General features: G+C 42.9%; 1 long non-coding RNA gene across 1 annotated transcript in view; it reads right to left on the bottom strand.

The window, feature by feature from the left end:
• LOC310767303 overlaps positions 1–19089 on the bottom strand; it is a 121614-nt gene extending 102525 nt beyond the window's left edge. Inside the window, exons 1-2 of the long non-coding RNA XR_014550858.1 lie at positions 19013–19089; positions 18511–18665 (exon numbers count right to left, since the gene is read on the bottom strand). This is a non-coding gene — a long non-coding RNA (uncharacterized lncRNA). The remainder of the gene's footprint in view (positions 1–18510; positions 18666–19012) is intronic.
• Positions 19090–22576: the final 3487 nt, after the last annotated feature.

Below are 22576 nucleotides of genomic sequence, written 5' to 3'. Positions count from 1 at the left end.
TATAAATAGGGGGTGGAGTCAACAATAGCCAGGCAGTCGGCTCTGGAGATTCACTCTCCCTACCCTCCCTTTGTTTAATGTTTTTTTGTTTGCAGGTTAACTTTTTCTTCCTGCTTAGCAGGCGTTGCTACGGTCTTTGACTGGTTGCTGTTGAAGGACCGGGAAGAAATTTTCCTGCATTGGCAGGTTTTGTCTTCCCCATAGCAATTTGTCACAACTTGGGCGGTTATGGCCTTGGGTAGAATCCTTTAGACTTTTCCCTATAATGGGGGGGGGGTATGGGTGTCACCGGCCATACACTGAAAGGTTGTCAGTGAACTACCCTCCATGTGGGGATATGGGCTTGGCTGCCTGCTACACTTAAGTCTCACAGAGCACCCCCATATCCCTAAGCCAAGATCTTCCCACATTCGGAAGTTTAATAAAGTTGTGGCCTAATTTTAATTCCATATAACATTGTCAGAGTCTTTATTCCTTCCTTATGATCCCTCGGGGCTGGGGCTGTCTCCGCCTGGTCACGCAATACAACCAAATATGAATTTTATACATACATCTTAAGCTTACATTGACAGAGTGAGATCCAATATAGCACAAGTGGCCTTCTTCTGAATCTGCAATGGGAATTCTTTATCCTCTCCTCCCTACTGCAGCCCCACTGGTGAGAATTAGGTTCTACTTAGTTCCAAGTCAATGCGTTCTATCTATTATTGAAAAAAATATCTGAGGACTGTGCCATAGCACCACCCTCAGCTCTAACTATAGTCAGATTATGAGCTAAATGGGAGATATGGCAGAGAGCCTGTTTGAAGCTTAACCTCATTTGGATCTGGGAGTTTCCCTGATCTTTGCATTGCTCCAGTGCACAGGAGCTCAGGCTGTATTCTGTGGTCTATATTCCTCAGAAAGTGCACAATTTCCTAGAAAAGCAGTATCTGTTGGCTTTTGTTAGACTCTGTTGAGATCTATTTTGAAAACAAATATGATTCTTTTCTTTAATGGAGAGCCAGAAAATAACTCTTGGAAAATATGGAAGCTGTGTGTGTGTGTGTGTGTGTGTGTGTGTGTGTGTGATGATTCTCAAAGCAAGCTCTCACACACCTCCTAGAAAATTCCAAATAATAATAATAATAATAATAATAATAATAATAATAATAATTTATTATTTGTACCCCGCCCATCTGGCTGGGCTTCCCCAGCCACTCTGGGCGGCTTCCAAAAAAATATTAAAATCCTCTAATACATCAAACATTAAAAGCTTCCCTAAATAGGGCTGCCTTCAGATGTCTTCTAAAAGTCTGATAGTTGTTGTTCTCTTTGACATCTGGTGGGAGGGCGTTCCACAGGGAGGGCGCCACTACCGAGAAGCCCCTCTGCCTGGTTCCCTGTAACTTGGCTTCTCGCAGTGAGGGAACCGCCAGAAGGCCCTCGGCGCTGGATCTCAGTGTCCGGGCAGAACGATGGGGGTGGAGACAAGCTGATGGGACATACCTCCGGATGTATGCTCCAATGACACCATCATTTTGTTGTTGTTAAGTTCTCTAAACAGAAAGAAATTTAGAAAAAAATAATGGGGGAAAGAATGCTCAAGAGATAGAAACAGGCAAAGGCATTGTGGGAAAGAGAAGGCTGTTTATGAAACAAAAATTGAAAGTGTTGCAGGGTGAGACGAAAGATTGGCATTCAGCCTAAAATGCTGAAGGTTCTTAGTCTATAACTGAACTTCTAAAAACTAAGAAGGATTAATTCTATTAAATCTGTAAAAGCATTGCACATCCTTCCTTTCCCCAACAGTTCATGCTTGGTATCACCATCAAAGGGGTGAGACAAGAACATTCATTTTTCTGTAAAGTAATGGTACATGACCAATTTTAGATAATGGAAGTCCCTTGCTTTTATCTTAATCCTCAGTTATTGTTATGTCTCAAATGGGCACCATTTAATTCTGACATCCTGTTGAAGCTGATCTGGATCTTATCCTCTGGATATATGTAATTGCTGTGTGTGCTCAATTGAAAAGACTTTTAGCAAAGTGCTTTGTAGCATATTGTCTCCCTCTAGAATAGCAAATGTCTGGTTGAACAAAACCCTTAGCACAGAGCTAGAAATGACTAGGTTGATGCTGTTTTTCAGACTAGAGATTCGTTTTCTTGTAAATTGCAAATGCCAGTCAGTTTCCAGCCAAGAAGTGACAAGAAAGTGTAGGGCATGCAAGTGTGAATCAGTGTTTCGTCCTAGATTTCTGTCATAATTGAATGTTTCTTGCCATTAGACAATGGGCCTCTGCTGCTAAACTATTTTTGTGAAAATTGATTGAAGTGAGGGGAAATATAGAAACTGCATTGAGGTATGCTAGAACTTTCTAGCTGATATGTAGATGTGGTTATGTAACCAAAGGGCTTTCAAGCAGAGGTGTACACCAACTGCAAGATATGGTGTAGACCCTGACAAGCCTGCCTCAATCTGAGGTACCCCATAGGCCAAAAAAGTTGGAAACTAACCAACGAGTTTGCAGCTGTGTTCGATGAGTCACTGGGATGCTACAAGGGCCCACCGGTTGCATTGAGTCTCAACCCAGCTGTTCATTTCCATGAAGGCTCGGTGGCTGCCATTTGCCCTGAAACCCAAGATTGATTCCAATCAATCTTTAGAAATGGAATCTTTAGAAATGGAAGTTGCGTTTAAAAGTTATGCAATGGGACTTCCATGCTCATTCTACCATTCATTCACCTTGCCAGACTTGGATCACCAGCTTAATAATCATGCTGATTTTGCTGCTTGAGAGAGAATTTTAAAAGTGAATGAATGAATGAATAGGGGAGGGGATTGCCAGTACATGACTAGTAGGTTGCATTTGGCTTAGTTAATCTCTCGGAGCTCAGGGCTACCATAGCGAAATGGAAGAATGGGTATAAGGCAGCAGTGGGGAGCCTCAACTCCATAGGTCTAAATTATGCCCATTCAGAGTCCTAATTAGGGACGCGGGTGGCATTGTGGGTTAAACAACAGAGCCTAGGACTTGCCAATCAGAAGGTCGGCGGTTTGAATCCCCGTGACGGGGTGAGCTCCCGTTGCTTGGTCCCTGCTCCTGCCCACCTAGCAGTTCGAAAGCATGTCAAAGTGCAAGTAGATAAATAGGTACCACTCCGGCGGGAAGGTAAACAGCGTTTCCGTGCGCTGCTCTGGTTTGCCAGAAGCGGCTTAGTCTTGCTGGCCACATGACTCGGAAGCTGTACACCGGCTCCCTTGGCCAATAAAGCGAAATGAGTGCCGCAACCCCAGAGTCGGTCACGACTGGACTTAATGGTCAGGGGACCCTTTACCTTTACAAGAGTCCTAATTTGGCCTGTCAGGATCTTTTACTGAAGCCACCCCAACTTGTTCCACTCATGTATGATATCAGAGGTGGAATTGGTGAAGTTGCAGCTGCAAATGAACAACTGGGAACTTTAAAGTGCATTCCTGATTGTTCCTTGGCAAGCAGGACTTGTACTGGATGCCTTTTAATTTGGCATAAAACAGAAGCTCTGCCGGGATTGGGTCCAATCAGGAGCATCCGATTGGACCTCGCAATTGGAGCAGATACCTATTGAAAGCCACGCGGGTGGCGCTGTGGGTTAAACCACAGAGCCTGGGGCTTGCCAATCAGGTCAGCGGTTCAAATCCCCGCAACGGGGTGAGCTCCCATTGCTCGGTCCCTGCTCCTGCCAACCTAGCAGTTCGAAAGCACATCAAAGTGCAAGTAGATAAATAGGTACCGCTCCAGCAGGAAGGTAAACAGCATTTCTGTGCACTGCTCTGGTTCGCCAGAAGTGGCTTAGTCATGCTGGCCACATGACCCGGAAGCTGTACGCCGGCTCCCTTGGCCAATAAAGCAAAATGAGTGCCGCAACCCCAGAGTCATCTGTGACCAGACCTAATGCTCAGGGGTCCCTTTACCTTTTCCTTTGCCTATTGAAAGCAGGGTTTGAATATGCTGCCAATCAACTGTTTGGGTGGCTCCTGGAAAACCTCACTCCTCTTCTAGCATGGTTTGATTTCAACCTGACCCACCTATGAAAATGGCTCACAGGTGGTGGAGGAGGTCAGGATCTGGCCTGCTAGATAGATCCAGTTCCCTACCCCTTGTATAAGAATACAAAAGGAGCAAAGTCAAATAATGTATTGTGACCATGTTGCTGCAATACACCATATTAGCATACTTGCAGGCATTTGGGGATTTTGCTAAAAGGTCCCATCCATACCCCTCACACTACCAGAGGGCATTACTTTTAATGACATGAGTCGCAGGGGGCTGAGAACAGGTCTTGGCATGTAGATGATTTGTCTAGCACTATTCAGTTTTTAGCCTTAAATTAATGCACGCTAGCTTGCTGATATAAGCAATATAGAAGTTTTTTTTCTCAAGGCAAAAGGAGATGAGCTTCATTATAAATCTCCAACGCCATATGGAGTGACATCCTGTTGTACATGCTTTATGGAATTCTGCCAAGGCCCCATTCATTTCTTTAGCAGGCTTGTTAACTTTTTAAGTTTAGAAATTACTCTGGTGATCAGATCCTTTGTCATGTCCTAATCCAAATAGGTTTCTTTTTTTCCTCCAGTGCTACATCTAATGCGGACAAAGGCAGACTGTCAAAAACTCATCTCTTTCCTCTGGCTGTGCCTGAAGCTTAGTTTTATATAGAACTCCACAGGAGTCTTGAAAATATTATGGTCTTACCCCCTCCCTTTTATCCATTTTCTCTCCTTTTAAAGAACACATTGAGCACCCGTGTATTTTTCATCAAGAGCTGATCACTTCCATGTTAGAATTCTCTTCCATTCAGATTTTAAGTAGTCTCATATTTTGCTCATTCAAGCATGTCTATTTCCCAAGCATTTCAACATAGGGATATGTGGGAATACCCATCCCTGAGATTTCACTAGTCATGGATAGTCTTTCCCCACAAAATGCCTTCCAGGAAGGAATTTCTCCCATCTCCCATTGCCACAAAAACAAACTCTTCAAATTTCTTCTCAAATTTTGCTTAAGGGAAGAAAAACAAACCTATTGAGATTTTCTCTGAGAGGACCAGAACAGGTTATGAACTCAGGGCTTATTCACACAGTGGGAAATAATGTTGTCCTGCTATATGTCAACTGGACCAGATGGTCAATCAACAACTTAGGGGATTTTTTCCCCAATTCCAGAAAGCTCTTTAGTAATATTAGGTATAGCAGCTCCTTCCTCTTTATATTCTGCTGATATAGTAACTCCAAGGGCAATATATCTTCCTTCCTAGGGAAAATATAATCCATGACTGATAGGGTATGTATCAAGTATAAGATTCTTGTAATAACATTTATTTAACAAAAACCCTTTCATATCTCCCATCCATTTTAGGGGGCTTAAATTTTTTAAAAAAGATTTAAGAGCATAAATATTTTTCACCTACTCAGTGATTTAATGACTCAGCTTTGGGGGCAATGCCTCACACATTTCAGGTTATTATTATTATTATTAGAACACATTTATTCAAAAGTTACACATCAACTTTGTCCACTGTTTGAGGGAGGTCACAGCTCAGAGGCAGATGAGGGTGGAAGTTGGGAAATAATGGGAGAGGAAGAGGAGGAAGAAGAAGCACCAGAGGGGCGACAGTGTCTTTAGAAAACATTCCAGACCCTCCATCTCCCAGAACCCGGCAGGCCTTGAAAGTAGAAGAGCAAAGAGCTCAAAGACAGAGGGCACTTAACAGCATGCGTAGAAGAGACAATGAGATTGATGGATGAGGAAGTGGGAGAGACGGGGGGTGGAGATTCACTCGGGACAATGCCATTATCCAAGAGGCTGGTTCTATAGCCTCCCTCTGTAAATACTGAATAAAAAGTGGGCTGTAAGAAACATTTCCTTGTCTTTGTACATTCCTGGACAGCCAGCCGTGGGAGTCGCTGGCAGCAGCCTGACAGGAAGATACCAGATTCCTGCCTCCGGATCTATATCTTTAGAAATGCAATTCCCAGAACTGGATCTCCATACTCCATATGGCCTCGTACTAGTGCTGAATTCAGTGCTGGTCTAGGTAGACCACTCAAAATTAACTCCTCATATCTTTAACAGTGCAATTCTAAATGTGTTTACTCATAACAATATAACAGTACAGTGGTACCTCGGGTTAAGAACTTAATTCGTTCTGGAGGTCCATTCTTAACCTGAAACTGTTCTTAAGCTGAGGTACCACTTTAGCTAATGGGGCCTCCCGCTGCTGCCGCACTGCCAGAGGACGATTTCTGTTCTCATCCTGAAGTAAAGTTCTTAACCCGAGGTACTATTACTGGGTTAGCGGAGTCTGTAACCTGAAGTGTCTGTGACCTGAAGCATCTGTAACCTGAGGTACCACTCTAAACTCATTGGGACTGACTTACAAATAAGTTTGCAAAAGATTGCAGCTGAGGTAGCATTCTAGTCTAGGATTCCATGGTCAGCATTTTGACCTTGCTTAGGCTAGAGCTACATATGGGACAGAATGTGGTGGTAGATTTAGACATACCATTCATGAGCCCTCCCACCTCTCTCACACACATACAAGCAGAAAATGTCACAATTCTACCAGAGAGAGAAAGGGAGAGGGAGATGCTCAACCCTAGACCCTATGCACTGTTTTTCTGTTTTTCAGGAATTTTAATACTGGGGAGAACAAGAAAAATGTGATCCCATGCTGGAACACTGAGTGAGTTCATCAATGTTATAATTTCAGTATTCCACCGTGCCATATTGCTTTGTATGCATATCAGACCTTATTCTCATTGCCAAAATGTTCTTTTATAACTAACTCTTTCATTATGGTCTCCCAAAACATATCTTCGGGAATTTTAAACTGCATCCCCCTGAAACAGCACACTAGCATTACTAATGATATGAACTTATTAACCCATTGGGGGGGACCCATGTGATGTCTTTAAAGTCACAGTTGTTTTAATTAGTGCAACAGCATGAAGCATGGCTTGCATCCAAATGGCCATATGGTGTAGCACTTTGGGAGTCTTCTTGTTTGCCCAGAGGGTGCAAATGTGTTTATTGAAATTCCAAAATGTATTTACCACTGAAGAAGAAAAATAATTGACAATGCGGTTTCAATATGTAAGCTAGGCAGCAGAAATTATTGATAACTTAGGAGTGTCATGGCACACACAGCGGTATGTATTTTGAGGACATGTTTGCCTCCATGAACATGTTCTGTCTACTTTCATGCCCTTATTTATCTGTTTAAAACATTTATATGACAGTTGTCTATGAAAAGCATTTAAAGTGGTCTACATGAAAGGACCGAATGTGACTAATACAGTGGTACCTCGGGTTAAGAACTTAATTCATTCTGGAGGTCTGTTCTTAACCTGAAACTGCTCTTAACCTGAGGTACCGCTTTAGCTAATGGGGCCTCCCTCTGCCAGCACACAATTTCTGTTCTCATCCTGAAGCAAAGTTCTTAACCCGAGGTACTATTTCTGGGTTAGCGGAGCCTGTAACCTGAAGCGTCTGTAACCCAAAGTATCACTGTAACAGTAAAAAGTAGCAGAATGAATAAGGATGTACCAAAAATGAACAACTCACCCCCCGCTCCACTCATAGCTCCAGTATTTCATTTCCATCATGTTTAGAAGTGTGTTTATTCATTCAGGCTTTAGGAGAAATTGATACAGTATGCCAGATATGATATTCAGAATTAGTTGAGATGATTCTTGCTGCATAATCCGCTTTGTGGTGATTTGAATTTGCAGGGCATTTATTCTTATTTTATATAGGATTTTTATGTATTGTATGTTAGCAATGAGCAGATGAAGTGCAATCTACCACTGTGAGGCCTTTTTTCCACTTGCCACTAGAGATGGAGGGTTCCATTAAAATCCAGTCCATCCCAGTCCTCAGAGGGGACAAACTAGGACTGTGGATACATGACATTTTGCTCTAGAAACAATGGAAACTGAATGCTTGTTTTGTGGTCCCCACACAATCTAGATCCACTGCATATTTTTTGCCACCGACAAGCTCTTCCTGAGAAACTGGTTTAATTCCAAAAATAAAAGCTCAGTGCTGTTTGATTCTGCATTACCCTGTAGTGTGTCCATTTGAAAACAGATAAAAACAGGTGTAGGCATTCCTAGATACAGGGAAGGGTGGATCCATTCCTGCCCAGTGGTGTTGTCTGCTTACAAAGATGTCTGAAAAGACGATATGAAGGCTGACAACATTAACCCCACCATGTGGGAATCCCTTGCAGCCGACCACAGTGTCTGGACACAAACAGATCATGTGTGCACAACAGTGACCAGAGGCGGTCTGGTCTGCTGAGAGGAGCACAGAAAGAAGAAACATCATGGTATACCTGCATCAACACAACTGGAAGCCTTCATCTGCCCCAGCTGCAACAAAACATGTCTCTCCCATTTCAGTCTCTGCAACCACAGCAGATGCTGCAACTCTCCAATGATTCAACTTCATCCCCAAAGGCACACTCTTCCATTGTCTTACGAGACAGACGGATGCTAACCAGACTGTAGTTTAGCAAGGATGCTGAGTATCTCGGTCCATCTGAACAGGCATCACGCTGCTGGGAGCTCTTTTCCAGAGCTGAAAGGCGGTATTGAAATACATTATGAATAAATCAGCTGAAGCAAAGTAGAATTGCAAGCATGCCCTGAGACATAATTATTGCTCGTTTTGCCTCCTGTGCAAACAAAAGATAAGAAGCCAGCCTGGCCTTTGCCGCAGTTTAAAGAATATGTGTGTTGGGTTGTGCTAATCTAGTAACTGTGAAAGCAGGTCAGAGCTGCAGTGCAGGAAATGGACATTTGCTCAGCACTCTTGATTAATGAGTCAAGGAGTTGCAAGCAGGGACAGACATCAGGGAACACGCATGGTCAGTAAATAGCCAAGGTATGGCCCAGCAGTCTCCTTATTGCATGTTTCAAGAAGTTACAGCCTAATTCCATGAGGCAAGTGTTTAGAACTAGGGCGAACATCCACTGTATCACTGTATCATCATAGCCTGTGGCTTTATGCAGGCATTCAGAGCCGTGTCATTCATTGGGGACATTTTGCTGCCCCAAGCAGTTTTATGGCACTATGCTACAAATACACTCCCTTCCAACATAGTGAGGAAGCATATGTGATTGCATATGGCTGCATCACTCTAAGGCTGTACTGAATCTCTCATATGATGAGGTGCGGCCACTAGGGGAAGCAAAATATCTTTGACTAGCTGGCCCTAGGATTTGAAGGTTAAGCTGTTGATCCTCATGATGTAGTACCTCTTTGTATTGTTTATTAGATGCTGCCACTGACACCACTAAAAAGAGTGCTATCCCCAAGTGGCCAGCCCTGTTGACCACTTCTGGGGGTCAGTAAAATAAGGACATCCACATTTGACAGGATCAGCATAGCAGTATCCCACAAAGGGACTGAGGATAAAATAGGGAGAGGGGTAATTATAGGGTGACTGACATAAGCAACATCCTGAATTTGTATCAGCTATGAAGGAGCTGAGGCAACAATTTGATGTATGCTATTTTATTTGGATAAATGCATTAATGAAAAATGTATTTTTAAGACTTTTATTGAAGTTCATGACAATACAAGATAATAACTACAAAAATTACAAATGGAACGATTAAAGGTAGGAGTCTTCTAAAGGCCATTCTCAGCCCCTTCCACACACAAAAGGAAGTCCCTCCCAGCTCTCAACTGGAATCCTTTCTCCTCCCAGCCTCTCACCCTGGGATACTGACATGGGGTTTGGATCTGATTTATTTATCCTGGCTTGGCTTAACTTTACACCAGCTTCTTGTGTATAGGATTGTCCTTCCTGTCTTCAAGTTCAAGCAGGCTTACTCAATCCTCTTGCTGAATTGCGGCAATAAATGTTCTTCACTCATTTCAAGACTGAACAACTAAAAAGGTCTGCATTGCAGGCACGAAAAAGCACCCTTCCCACCTTCCTCTTTTGTTTCCTCTCTGTTTTATTTTTAAACTCGGGAGCAATTTATCTATAAAAATATTGAAATGCTTTCCATCTAAAATACATATTCATACTGCCAGAGTTTAATAAACTGCGACAGGCAGATTTTTATATTGCCATGAACAAAACAAGTGAATTTAATTAAAAATGAAGATGAAAGAGTGGGAATTGACATGAGCTTGTTTCATGCAGAGTGCCATAATAGATGCAAGAGCCACCAGAGATCAAGAAAGAGGAGAAGCATGAGGAAGGAGGTTTGCTGGAGGGGATAGCTTTTTCCCCTTCTTCCTAGAATTGTAGCAGGAGGGGGGATTAGGCCAGGACACGGGGGTGTAGATAAACCAAGCATAAAATAGGGTTATTTCATTTTAAAGGAACACTGGCTATGACAATCTGGAGACACCACCTGATTCTCCTTGCACATTTTGTCTGATAAAAGAGATTGGCTTCCTAGTCTAGCAAGAGAGCAAGTAGGTGAATGCATCCGGCTCCATCTCCGGCAGTGAAGAAGGCAGCAAAGATCCAAGCATCTGGGTCTGCAATTTGGAGCTGTGCCCTTGGCTGTCAGTAAGCATGCCATATGATCAAACACATCTGCACCTGTGCAAACTGGCAAACGTGAGCCAATTTTGCATCCCTCACTGAATAAAAACCTGAACCGTCTCATTTAGAGCAAAAATATGGAAGCCTTTTTTTCCTCCCCCTCTTTGTCTTTTGATACATATTTTCAGCTAGAAGTTTTTACAACTTCAGAAATAGTTCATAAGAGCAACCTCAACTCCATGTGTTCACCTAAAAGAAAGTCCTGTTGTGCCCAATGGGGCTTACTCGCAGGTTAGCCAAAGGGTTTATGGCCCAGAAATTGTATTAGGATTTGTGAGACAGCTTTATGACTAAAACTAAGCAGGTTGGTCCCTTTAAACTACCTAGGTGGGAGACTAGCTGCATTTAACTACATTGTTTAATTTTCTATAAACTGTTCTATGTTTGGAAGTGAAGGTAATTCAGACTATGTAATCCTCTGCATGCTTACTAAGAAGTCAGTCCCATTTTACTAAGTGAAGTTTACTCCTAAATGTGCAGAGAGTTGAAGATATAGGAAGGCATTGATTTCCATTTTGACTTGTGCTTGTTGCATGCCAGTGTTGCCATTCTGCTGCAGTTCAGCTTCTGACAAAAACCATATTAGCCCACCATGGTGGAATTTTATGTAACTAATTGCAGCGTTAGTTATGTTATACACCATTCATTTTGGTGGGAAAAGTTTCCATGCACTGGAAACACAATGCAATGGAAAAGTCATCAATTACTTGTTTGTGGACTGAAAACAACAACCACAGTGGATATTGATCATATTCACTGCATTGGTTTCCATTCCAAAGGCTTAACTAAAACTGAATCTCTGTTATAATAATAATAATAATAATAATAATAATAATAATAATAATAATAATAATAATTTATTTATACCCCTCCCATCCGGCTGGGTTTCCCCAGCCACTCTGGGCAACTTCCAACAAAACACTAAAATACAATAACCTATTAAACATTAAAAGCTTCCCTAAACAGGGCTGCCTTCAGATGTCTTCTAAAAGTTTGGTAATTATTTTTCTCTTTGACATCTGGTGGGAGGGCGTTCCACAGGGCGGGTGCCACTACCGAGAAGGAGCACACTTCCCCTGGACGCAATCTCACTTACACTCTGCGTTTAAGAAAACAAGAAGGCTTATATTTATTATCGGAAATACACAATGTTTGGAAGAAGAAGAAGAAGAAGAGTTTGGATTTGATACACCGCCTTTCACTCCCCTTCAGGAGTCTCAAAGCGGCTAACATTCTCCTTTCCCTTCCTCCCCCACAACAAACACTCTGTGAGGTGAGTGGGGCTGAGAGACTTCAAAGAAGTGTGACTGGCCCAAGGTCACCCAGCAGCTGCATGTGGAGGAGCAGAGACACAAACCCGGTTCCCCAGATTACGAGACTTCCGCTCTTAATCACTACACCACACTGGCTCTCGACACCACACTGGCTCTCGACACCACACTGGCTCTTGATGTTTGGAAAGATGCTTTGGTTTATCTGGCTATGGTGGAGATGAAATGAGCCATGCTTGCTTTTGCATCAAGAGAAGAGAGATCCAAAATATGTCTGCACTCAAGAGGAAGACTTGAGGGAGGGAAGGAGGCCAGTAACCCTAAAAGTAGCAGTCTAACACTGAAAGAAGATCAACACAGATCACATAGGCTGAGTTGCACCCTGACACTTCCAACATAGACATGGGTCAAATAAGCAAACACCAGCAATTTCTGCTCCCCTTACCATTTCCTTCATAATTTCCCAACATTCCTAGTTTCAATATAAGAATGCAGCCTTAAATGCACGTATTAGGAGGTAGGTTCAATAGAACACAATAGGAGTTCCTTCTCACTAAATGTGCATAGGATTGAGTTGCAAATTTGGAAAAGTTATTTTTCATTTACTCTGCACACTGGTTGGTGAATTGACCAGCAATGGTCAATAAGTAATGCTTGCCAGAAATCATTGCACTCCACCCTGGGTATTCCAAGAATATTCTATGAAGTGTTGAGGAAGTGTTTGCCAGGACTGATATTTCTTTTATTTTCATCCCAATGGGAATACAAATCGCCCTACTCCTGTGAAGTAGCTAGCGCCTTCTAGGAACTGCTGGTAGACCACCGTGTCTCCACTATTTTTCAGAGAGCTGTGATAATATGAGATAAAATGATATTGTCTTCATTGCCAGAGCAATAACGCTGGGCAAACAGTTTGCTATTCTCTTTTTCATTTCTTACTGTTCTGCAGTTAAAGACCAGTACGTAGTGACAGTAACCCAAGGCGGAGTTAAGGGTCATTAACACGAGCAAATCAAAGGGATTACCATTATCACAGCAGCACATCAAGAAGATTATGACTGTTATAAACGGGGGCTCAGGGCTTGTTTTGTTTTAATACACAATTCTTAAAGAGACAGCCTTATCTGGAAGAGTCAGCTCACCCTCCTTGTCTCAACATTTTGAGTCCAATGAAATTGAAATGTTTGGTGTTACAACAGAAACAAAAACACAGTGGTTCTCGGAACACTGCCAGCTCCTTGATGTGACTCAGGGAATTTCATGTGCTTGCTTACATCCTAAGGGTATTGTGCAAACCACACACACTCTCAAAAAGGATTGAAGTGATTAAGGAGCTTTTTGGAATCCAAGCCTTATGCGACATACAGAAATAGGACCTAAACCCTGCTGAGCTTGAACCCTAAGGCAAAATGCTTAATGAGCAACAAAAGGAGAGAATCATCCAGGCATTGCAGTTCTGTCTAGTTTGTAATGTGCTTATAACTTTCACACATTCTAGAATACAGAGACCTATGTATGGGCTGTGCGACACAACATTTCTGTATGGAAAGCTGTTTGCATGGACAGGCGGAGTCCCCCCAACCCCAGGTGACCCCCAAGCAGAATAATGACTCAAGACAACATGTTGGCCACAACTTTATTAAGTTTCAGATGTAGGGAGACCTTGGCTCAGGCATTGGGTGTTTATCCTTCCCAGTCCTCAGCTGGATCTCATGTACCAGGCTAACCAACTGAGATGTTCTCAGGACAGATACACTCTTAGGGTTACATAAACCAGGCCTAGTATTTATGTCAGTGGTTTTGATTTGTTGGTGGCATTTATATGTCAGTGGCCTTCTCATAATGTATGGATTCCTGCCAAAGTAAATGACTAATTAATATATGACAAGCAGCCACCATAGATAGCTCTGGGACTAGCAGAAATTCCATACAGCAGGTGTCATCAGAGGATCCCTGTGGAAGCTTATCGAGAAGGTCACAATTCCCACAAAGTCTGGGTGAAAGGATTCTCTTATGGAATACTAGGAGTGGGAAAGAATTAACCACTTAAAAGGGGCCACAAGATTTTTAGGCATTATGTGGATATGAGAGGTGCAATTTGTGGGCACCACAATGGTCTTCTGTAATATGGCAATACCTCATGCTCTGTTCTCCCTGGGGTCCTTTTGGCTTCTCCCCAGCCATAGAGCTTCTTTCTGGAAGGTTTTCTTTTTTTAAGGAAGGGTATTTGTGCAAACCTTGGGATTCCTCCAAATCTGTTGGTTGGTGCTTATACACAAGGATAAGCACTTGAGTATGAATTCACTATTAATATTCATTATACCAATGGAGCCCAGCAAAAAAATGTTGTGGTGTATTCCTGTTGTGTGTGTTTCTTGACCCTGTGGCTAGATCAGGACAACCTTTTTAAACCTACCGCCCAATAGTGCATCTTTCTTGATGGTAAAATTTCCTTACCTCCCACCAGTGCTTGATGGAAGGAGGATTCACCTTGTGCTGTAGAACCCCCTACCGCCCACCTAGAATCCTGAAATGCCCACTAGTGGGCGGTAGGGACCAGGTTGACAACCCCTGGGCTAGAGGGTAGGAAAAACTGAAAGTTACAAGCTACTCTCTCAGCTTCAGCCCTACCCCTAACTGGCAGTTCTGACAAACAGGGTTCTTTCTGAATCAACCTGTGCCTGATTTGCAATATTAATTATGAACCACACTGCAAGGCTATCATAAGCCATCTTGCTGAGCCACGGCCCCTTCTATCCTGCTACAAAGGAATAGAGAACTGTATCTACTTGACAATTTGTATACTCAGAGCTAGTTTTAAAAGTTTTCACATTAAATAAGAACTGAGTTTAAAAGAGCTGAAACTCTTCTATTTGCTGCAGGCTTTCAGTTTTTGCAGAGCGAGCTGGAGGTGGACTCAGTTTTGCCTAATGGCTTTGTTAAAAATCTTGGATTTATTCATTGAGTTCCCCCACCCCCACACACCTTTTTTCGTATTTCTACAAATATGAAAAAAAAAAACCAGCTGATATCCCACGCTTGAATGTAGGTTGGTACTACATTAGGACCCACATTTCGAGAATGAGATCTTTATGGGCATATGGACTAGGTTGCAGAATACACATATAAAAAATAATAATCAGAGAAATTGTTTGAGTAATTGCTTAGCAAACTTTGGTTATGAAAGAGCAGCATATATATTCCAGGTGGATTGATCAGCAGCAATAAAGGTGCTATTGTCATACCACAATGGTTACAATAGTTCAAGGATGCTGGCAAGGATGGTAATAGAAAACAAAGAGCAGTGGAAGGGAAAGAACAAAATGATGTTTTTGTAGCTGTCATAATCCAGGGTAAACCATGTGGGTTTGTTTTTCTTTCTTACCGGAATCGTTTTATATAGCTGAGTGTTATATAGCTAGTTGCTCTATTTATTATGGGAAAGGAAGGCAACATTGCTCCATCTATTGCTTCATTCTCACTTTTGTCATAGAACTGCCTGTGTCTGAGTGGTATCATTTCAGACTGCAAGTGAGAACCATCACCGAATAGTCTTCATTCAAAAAGAAAAAGAAAAACTCCCTCCACACAAGAAACCCCTAGATTCGGGGAAGAAAGGTTTTATCCTAGCATCTTCCTCAATGTGCTTTGTTGTGGAGTAGGGGGGAGAACATTCAGTAATGGGAGTTTCCTCCCTACATTGCATGAATTGGTACAGCTGCCATCTCAGTGAAAACTAGGCCATGGTAGCCAACATGATGCTCTGCATTTACCATCTTCTCTGAGCATTGGCAATGCTGCTGTCAAATAGATGCTGTACTACAGTGGTGTAATAATAATAATAATAATAATAATAATAATAATAATAATAATTTACCATTTATACCCTGCCCATCTGGCTGGGCCTCCCCAGCCACTCTGGGCGGCCTCCAACAAAACACTAAAATACAATTCAATACAAGAACCAGGAGCGTAGAACCAGGAGCGCTGACTTGTGCCCCAGGTTATAAGTGCCCAATGGCACCCGTGACGTAATGTGATGTCATGATGTCACATTGCATTGGCAGCACAGCAGCTCTCCCGAGGCCTCGTGGGGTCTCAGAGGTCACATCCGACACTTTGCAAGACCCTGATGCGACTTCCGGTTTCTACTGGAAGTCATGTTCCGAGGTTTCACATGGCCTCGGACGGTGCCTGGGAGGTTGTGTTGGGGTTCCGACATGACTTCCAGTAGAAACCAGAAGTCGTGTTGGAGCCAGCACCCACACAAAAAATTGTGGGTGCCCTGGCACCCAGAGCCTCCCAGAACTGGTGTCTGTGTAGAACCTCAGCCAAAATGCAGTCCTCCAGGCCTGTATGACTCTTGAGATGTTTTCTATGCCACACACCTTTCCTAGTCCACACCCTGCTTGAGCACTTTTGTCTGGCTGGAATGTAACCTACTGTACAAACGACAATAACACATCTTGCTTGCCTGGATGAATGACTGAGTGACTTGTAGGTGCATAAAAAGCTTTTACTTTTGTGTGACTGGAATGTTACCTACTGTACAAAAGTGAGAGTCACATCAGTTATCCCACCCACTTATATCTCTGGCCCCACCTATTATGGGCATGTGGTCCCTGGAAGGTTCTGAATGAGGGAATGTGGTCCATGGGATGAAAGGGGTTCTGCAGTCTGGTTGTGGCATTCAGTTTAGGCTTCCGTACAGCAAGTCTACTTTACAGTATAAAAGACAGTGCTAATATTAATATCATTACAAACGGAACTGCTGAGAAATCCTTGTACTGAAATTTTACAATCAGTTTTTATAAAGGGGTTTCAAGCTTTCCTACTCTTGTTTGTTTGTTTGTTTGTTTGAGTTCCACATTTGTTTGTTTTTTGAGTTCCACTGTGTTGCGCGTTAAGGTCCCCAGGACACCCCCCAAATAAAAACCCAAATGACACTTAATTTTTGTTTAAGGTTTTTTGGCATAATTTTGGCCACAACCTTATTCAAATTACAGCAATGTGAGTGGTTGCTTAGGCATTGGTAGCATTAACTGACCCCGCATGGGGATAGTTCTGACATTCGCACCCCCCACAAAGTCAGAAAGGGTAAGTCACCTGGGGAGAGAGACGGGACTGGGAACCATGCCTCACCTCTCCCCAGCATGCTCCCAGGGGCTTGCGTGGCCCTAGCCCCTTGCCATGGAGTTTCAGACAAAAGCATGGGGAGCCCCTGGGTTCCTTTTATGGAAAACCCTTGCAGCAGCAGCAGCATTTTGGAGGGGCAGGCACAGCCAAATCCATACCCCTCCACCAACCAATTCCAAGACCAATGCCTAACCGCAAACCTTACAAGTTGTGACGATTTGCTAGCAGTAGGCAAAAACCAAATGGCACACACTAATCAGCCAAATGGACCAAATTCCTGCACCAAAGCAGACGACCCCATGACAGGCATAGCAAGGTCAAGCAAACAGCCTAAAATTAGGGAATGGAGGGCGGGTGATCCGAAGCACGCAGCGAAAAGAGGAGGTTCGTCTCTGCGTGCATTGTATTTAACAAATAGGGCTGTCAATCAATAAATGGCAACATATAAATCTCCCCAGTAACAGCCCACCCCTGCTTAAAGATGGCCAAACTCTTTTGCCCAGCAACAGTGAGGTGTCTTGTCATCCCCAACCGCAACCCGTGCTCCCCATGAGGGAGAACACGCTTTCTGAAAATCACATCACATGTACTTAAATGCTCCATGATGGTGTTCCTCAATATCAGTGGAGGTGTTTAATTCTCCTTTTCCTCAATCTTCCAAAAGGTTTCTTTTTGAGAATTACTTTGAGATACACACACACTCTCACACACACACCTTTGGGGAAAACAACAGACATGATGTCCTGGCATCAGGGGACATAAAAATAGAGCTAAGATATACTTCTGTAATCATTTAATGTGGCTCATAAGAAGGTGAAGCTCTCCTTATGTCTAACAGATATCAAAGTAAACTTGGATGGAGCACATTTTTCAGCAGTAGACAAATGAAAGATGTTTTCCAACAGAGATGAGCTCCATGTATCATTATGACTCACCAATTCTCTGGTTTCCTCAAAAGAACGGATAAGTGCAGAGACTTCTCAAAAGGCTCCCTTAGGAGTGCTTGTGAGCCTATGCTGTTTAAACAGTGTGCCGCTGAAATATATACCTATTGGAAACAAAGCAATGCCCCTTTGTTCATTTACCTATTTCTCCATGGTCCCGAATGCATATACAATACGACAGGATACCAACCGCAGGTGTGCATTATGTAAAACAGAGTCAGGGACTATAGGAAGGGGAAATGTAATCGAAAGCAAATTGTAAATACAACATTCCAAGGACAAAAGGACTGCACAACCTGAGACAGAACACAATGCATTCTGCTAGCTGGAGACGGTGGTCCAACAGAGGCTCCATAAACTTACTGGATTTTGCTGCCCACCTAGAATGAGGGGTTTGTTAAGCATTTCACAGGCCACAATAGATGGGTAGCATTGTAGCTAGGACTTTAGAGAGCCAGTGTGGTGTAGTGGTTAAGAGCGGTAGACTCATAATCTGGTGAACCAGGTTCACATCTCCGCTCCTCCACACGCAGCTGCTGGGTGACCTTGGGCTAGTCACACTTCTTCGAGGTCTCTCAGCCCCACTCACCTCACAGAGTGTTTGTTGTGGGGGAGGAAGGGAAAGGAGAATGTTAGCCGCTTTGAGACTCCTTCGGGTAGTGATAAAGCAGGATATCAAATCCAAACTCTTCTTCTTCTTCTTCTTTGGAGGGGTGCTGTTGGTAGGAAGTAGACTAAGTTAGGTGAACTGCCCCCATCCCAGTTTGTCATGTCCTCCACACAGTCACTATAGGCATGAATGAAATAGGAGGCGGTCTGATGTGGACAAAGCTTAATTTGGTTGGAATGTGGAGGCTGGGTGCAAAAATTGAAGAAAAGTGAGGCACTCCTGGGGAGGAGCTACCTAATAAAATGCCACTAGCACTCACTCAGGATTGGCCCATTAGGACCTGTCCGTCATTGTCCACTCCTCTCCTGGGCAATATTTCTGAGTCTTCTTTTTTAGGGTGTGGCAAAGATTCCCTCCTTAAGTTTGGAGTGGCATTTTCCCATTGTGTCTTACCTGTGTTTCCTTCTCTGGACCATAATTTCACATATTTTCTTCAAGGATCAAACCAGATTCCCTATCCATGGGCTTGAGACCTGCCAAATCAATGATATTAAAATGACTTCTGAAAGAGACACGGGCTTAAGTCTTTGTTTTAATTATATAAGCAGTGGTTTTCATGATACAGAAGATGCCCGCCCCCTTGTCATGTCCTCCCTGCAGACACTACAGGTGTGCATGAAGCAATGGAACAAGTGGTGGTCTGATATCAGGAGTCCCAATTTCCGACTTGATAACACAGCAAGGAAGATTTATTGCAAAAACAGAGTTATCCAGACCGCTCTAACATGCCACTAGTCTCATCAACTGCTTCCTGCAAGACCAGAAGCAGCTGAACTTTTTCCTCTGACGTGTTTTGCCCTGCCTCCTATCCTGTAACCCTCCCATTCGCCAAGACCTGGGACTGAAAGGGTCAGCTCCCGCCTCTTCCTCATTCTCTGAGGGACTGTCTCTTTGCTCTTTCCCACCTGATGAACTGCTTCCTTCTCTATTCGCCCTCATTCTCTTCTCAACTGGCATTCCTAAGGGAGGGGGAGTTGGCACTAAGCTATGCTCATCTTTACTGGCAGTTAACCCTCTCTCTTCCTGGCTACTTCTTTCATTGGGAGCTGGTTGCAACCCTTCCCTGGGGACTGGCTCATTCATAACATCTGATGTGGGCAAAGGTCCACTAGGTTGGAAACACAAAATTCCACATATAAATCTCCCATCCTTAGCTTTCTGCAACATCTGCCTTTCCTGTGATCAATTTAAATTACTAATACAGATATCAAGGAGCGTAGCGAGCATGTAAGCTGCAATCTGCCAGAATTTTCAGCCAAGAGGGAAGGATGTAATGTAGTGGCTATATCAGAGCTCTTTTGTCTTTCCACAATATTCCTCAGTTGCTTAGTATAAAGGAAGAATATCCAAAGGTGCTTGGGTAAAATTCGGTGCCTTTGTAAGGTTGTATGGAACCCCCTGAGAAATTTTGCTATCAAAACCCTTCTGGCTTCCCTCAGAATTCCTCAGGTGTTTCATGGGAGGAGGAACCCAGACACTCACTTTGAATTTAAATCTGGATGAAATTTCAGTGCTGACTTTAATGTTAATATTAACATTTAAAAACCCTTAGTGCAGGAATTAATTTGCAGGTGTGTGTTTTTGCAGCACAGACTCTATCTGAGAGTATCTGGGGAATTTAAGAATGAAGTGTTTCTTAGCCTAATTCTGAATTTTTAAGGGATACAAATCATATAATCCCCGTACCTTTCCAAGCACAATTGGTTGGTGCTGACCTTTAAAGTCCTAAAGTGCTTCAGCCCTGTATACCTGAAGGAACATCTCTCCGCCCCCGCATCCCCATCGTTCAACCCCAGATACTGAGGTCCAGCTCCGAGGGCCTTCTGGCAGTTCCCTCACTGTGAGAAGTGAAGCTACAGGGAACCAGGCAGAGGGGCTCCTCAGTAGTGGTGCCCGCCCTGTGGAACACCCTCCTATCAGATGTCAATGAAATAAACAACTATCTGGTTTTAAAAGACATCTGAAGGCAACCCTGTATTAGGAAACTTTTAAGGTCTAATGTTTTACAATCTTTTATGTGCTGTAAGCTGCCCAGATGGGCAGGGTATAAATAAAGTTGTTGTTGTTTAGATAATTGTCCATGTAGTGCTAACACCATGCTTTTTTAAGTTCTTTCTGAGCAACTATTTAGAGTCAACATTAGCATCTTTCATTTGTCTTCCCCCTAACAATGCAAGTTATGAGAGTGCAACATTGTCTCAGGCAAGAGCTGCAACACAGTCTTATCCCATGTGCTCCAGGGCTTCTGATAGTGTCTTCATGGTGTGTACAGTGCAGCAGATCCTACATCCAGAGGATAAAAGGTAAAAAAAAAGGTAAAGGACCCCGGACAGTTAAGTCCAGTCAAAGACATCTATGGGGTTGCGGCGCTCACCTCGCTTTCAGGCCGAGGGAGCTGGCATTTATCTGCAGACAGCTTTCTGGGTCATGACTAAACCGCTTCTGGCGCAACAGAACACAGTCACAGAAACCAGAGTGCACGGAAATGCTGTTTACCTTCCCGCCAAACAGTACCTATTTATCTACTTGCACTGGTGTGCTTTTGAACTGCTAGGTTGGCAGAAGCTGGGACAGAAGAACGGGAGCTCACCCCCGTCGCAGGGATTCAAACCGCCAACCTTCTGATCGGCAAGCCCAAGAGGTTCAGTGGTTTAGACCGCAGTGCCACCCGCATCGCTACCCAGAGGATAATGTAAATGGGGGCCCTCCAGGAAGTGAGTTCCATGACCCGTCAACAGCAAGACATAAAAACAAAGCCTCTTGAGAAGTCCTTGATAACCAGGAAGGTTCGTGTGAGCAAAAACCTCTGAGATTACTAAGGTCTTTGTAAAGTAAGGAATAGAACATGGAGTTCATATATTTGTAAATTATCCTAAAGGTCAGCAATATAATCATACTTTTAGCAAGCAACAATTCTGTAAAGAGGTCTCTGCCATATTTCCAATTTTTGAATTTCATTGCCGTAGACTCCTTGAGTGATTTCTCATATATCATGCATTGGGTTCTGCCTCTAATAGATACACATGACAAAGTGGACGATGACCCACATTTTACATTATTTGAATGAACTTATTCCTTGCTTCTGTTTTTGGGGAATCTAAAAGTTTACGTTAACAAATACCTCCTTTATTTATATCAATGTCTCCAAACTGTCCAACATCCAAATATTATTATTATTATTGCTAACTGTAGATCATATGATGCCATTTCTCAAGAAATTATGTCCTCCTGTTGGGGGGCTTTTTGTTTTTAATCATCTACAGATAGATGAAATTAGTGTACTTAAAACATAGCTCAATCATTGAACAATGGGGCAATTTTCTATTGTACAAGGACAGTCTTCAAGATAGAAGAGGGGAAGGAGAAAATGATACCTTCTTCAATGTGTCTTTAATAAGCGTGATTCATGGACACGAATGAAAATAAAGACAATGATGCAAGACTCTTGGGACACCGAAGCATGCTGTTGAGAGGCACAAAGAAATTCCACAGAACTGAAGCATCACGTCCCTGACTCTTTTTAGTAATAATACTGCTCTGAAATACATTGTTGTTCAAGATGAGCTGAAACCACTCATGATTTAACTTTGTCAACATTTTCAGTAGTGTCAAAAAAATGACTCCTCCTCAAATGATGGTTTGGGAATCCTTGTAAAAACATTCATTTATTTGTTTGCACTGCCTTCACTGCACTCAGTTCCAGTAACACAAATCTCATTCGTTATTGGGACATTTTTGCATTTAAAGTATGATCTTGGGATAGCCAGATTGGCCTATGTGTCTTAATCCAGGAAGGAGAAAGGATCATCAGCAAGGGAAACAACAACAACAACAACAACAACAACAACAACAACAACAACAACAACAAAAAATCATTTGTACCCTGCCCATCTGACTGGGTTGCTTCAGCCACTCTGGGCGGAAATGGTACAGAAACATCATTTATGGTATAAAAAT

Source organism: Podarcis filfolensis (genome assembly GCF_964270895.1).
Source record: "Podarcis filfolensis genome assembly, chromosome: 7".
Taxonomy (NCBI): Eukaryota; Metazoa; Chordata; class Lepidosauria; order Squamata; family Lacertidae; genus Podarcis; species Podarcis filfolensis.
Note: the sequence above shows the minus strand (reverse complement) of the source record. Positions and strands in the feature narration are given on the sequence as shown.